The following is a 2,500-nucleotide window of genomic DNA, read 5'->3' as shown; positions in this document are numbered from 1 at the left end:
CTCGGCTGCGTCGACGGGCGGCGCAGCGGCCTCGCCCGCGTCAGGCAGCGGGCTCGCTGCTCCCCGGCGGGACGCCGGCTCTTCCCCCCGACCGACCTCAAGCGCCTCCATGAATTGGCGGACAAGCTGTTTGTGGGCAGCTTGCCGCCGTCGGCACTTGATTGCCTCGAGCGTTCGGTCGGGGAACATCCTGATGAGTTCTTGATTGACGAAGAAGAACCGGGCGTCCCTCTCAAGGAACAGTTCGGCCTCCGCCTTGGCGAGCGACAGGACTTCTTCCTCCGTCCACCTCGCGCGATGCCTCTCCGTGACGATCTCCGCGTTGGCGGCCGCAAGATGTTGGCGGCGGCGATGGACCCCGAGACCGTTCTTGGTTGTAAAGCTGCGGTGGCACTCACTACAGGTATACATAGCTGCAAAAGTTACAAGATTTTCGGCACGGCCGGTTGGCCGGCTAGGTGCTGGGGGAGTTGGGGTGGCGCCTTCAGCGGAAGGGCCACCACTTATTCTCTGCTTACTGCCCCCAACTAACAAAGGGATAGTGCGAGGGGGGGCTGGTAACCCCCCCAAGCCCCTGGTGCGGTCTTCCACTCTGCGAAATCAGCGGGCCCACGAGAAGGGGAGAAGACCGCAGGAGAGGAGAGGCTAAGAGGGCTAGGCCCATGTATTGCGCATCACTCTCCCTGTAACTATAACCCAAGGAAGGCACCTCGCAGCAGCAGCACGACTACATCAAGACCGCACTTCGAGAAGCCAAGTCCGGATGCAGCCACACCGCCGCCACTTGGCCACCTTAAGAGAGTCATAGTTACTCCCGCCAAGAGAGTCATAGTTACTCCCGCCGTTTACCCGCGCTTGCTTGAATTTCTTCACGTTGACATTCAGAGCACTGGGCAGAAATCACATTGCGTCAACACCCGCTAGGGCCATCGCAATGCTTTGTTTTAATTAGACAGTCGGATTCCCCCAGTCCGTGCCAGTTCTGAGTTGATCGTTGAATGGCGGCCGAAGAGAATCCGCGCACCCGCGCGCCCCCGGAGGAGCACGCTAAGGCGGACGCGGCCTCGCAGCAAGGAAGATCCGTGGGAGGCCAAGGCACGGGACCGAGCTCGGATCCTGCACGCAGGTTGAAGCACCGGGGCGCGAACGCCGCGCAGGCGCGCGCATCCTGCACCGCCGGCCAGCACGAGGCCGACCAACGGCGAGAGCAGACCACGCCCGCGCTAAACGCCCGCACTTACCGGCACCCCTACGGCACTCACCTCGCCCAGGCCCGGCACGTTAGCGCTGACCCACTTCCCGACCAAGCCCGACACGCCCCGATCCTCAGAGCCAATCCTTATCCCGAAGTTACGGATCCAATTTGCCGACTTCCCTTACCTACATTATTCTATCGACTAGAGGCTCTTCACCTTGGAGACCTGCTGCGGATATGGGTACGAACCGGCGCGACACCTCCACGTGGCCCTCTCCCGGATTTTCAAGGTCCGAGGGGAAGATCGGGACACCGCCGCAACTGCGGTGCTCTTCGCGTTCCAAACCCTATCTCCCTGCTAGAGGATTCCAGGGAACTCGAACGCTCATGCAGAAAAGAAAACTCTTCCCCGATCTCCCGACGGTGTCTCCGGGTCCTTTTGGGTTACCCCGACGAGCATCTCTAAAAGAGGGGCCCGACTTGTATCGGTTCCGCTGCCGGGTTCCGGAATAGGAACCGGATTCCCTTTCGCCCAACGGGGGCCAGCACAAAGCGCATCATGCTATGACGGCCCCCATCAACATCGGATTTCTCCTAGGGCTTAGGATCGACTGACTCGTGTGCAACGGCTGTTCACACGAAACCCTTCTCCGCGTCAGCCCTCCAGGGCCTCGCTGGAGTATTTGCTACTACCACCAAGATCTGCACCGACGGCGGCTCCAGGCAGGCTCACGCCCAGACCCTTCTGCGCCCACCGCCGCGACCCTCCTACTCGTCAGGGCTTCGCGGCCGGCCGCAAGGACCGGCCATGACTGCCAGACTGACGGCCGAGTATAGGCACGACGCTTCAGCGCCATCCATTTTCAGGGCTAGTTGCTTCGGCAGGTGAGTTGTTACACACTCCTTAGCGGATTCCGACTTCCATGGCCACCGTCCTGCTGTCTTAAGCAACCAACGCCTTTCATGGTTTCCCATGAGCGTCGATTCGGGCGCCTTAACTCGGCGTTTGGTTCATCCCACAGCGCCAGTTCTGCTTACCAAAAGTGGCCCACTTGGCACTCCGATCCGAGTCGTTTGCTCGCGGCTTCAGCATATCAAGCAAGCCGGAGATCTCACCCATTTAAAGTTTGAGAATAGGTTGAGGTCGTTTCGGCCCCAAGGCCTCTAATCATTCGCTTTACCGGATGAGACTCGTACGAGCACCAGCTATCCTGAGGGAAACTTCGGAGGGAACCAGCTACTAGATGGTTCGATTAGTCTTTCGCCCCTATACCCAGCTCCGACGATCGATTTGCACGTCAGAAT

The 2,500-nt window shown here is 60.0% G+C and overlaps 1 pseudogene; it reads right to left on the bottom strand.

Annotated features, from left to right (window-relative positions):
• The window catches only part of LOC124771738, a 7,983-nt pseudogene that overhangs the window by 4,283 nt on the left and 1,200 nt on the right, over positions 1–2,500 (bottom strand).

This window comes from Schistocerca piceifrons, unplaced genomic scaffold (assembly GCF_021461385.2).
Source record: "Schistocerca piceifrons isolate TAMUIC-IGC-003096 unplaced genomic scaffold, iqSchPice1.1 HiC_scaffold_936, whole genome shotgun sequence".
Classification (NCBI taxonomy): Eukaryota; Metazoa; Arthropoda; class Insecta; order Orthoptera; family Acrididae; genus Schistocerca; species Schistocerca piceifrons.
This window is presented reverse-complemented; position numbering and strand designations above follow the sequence as displayed.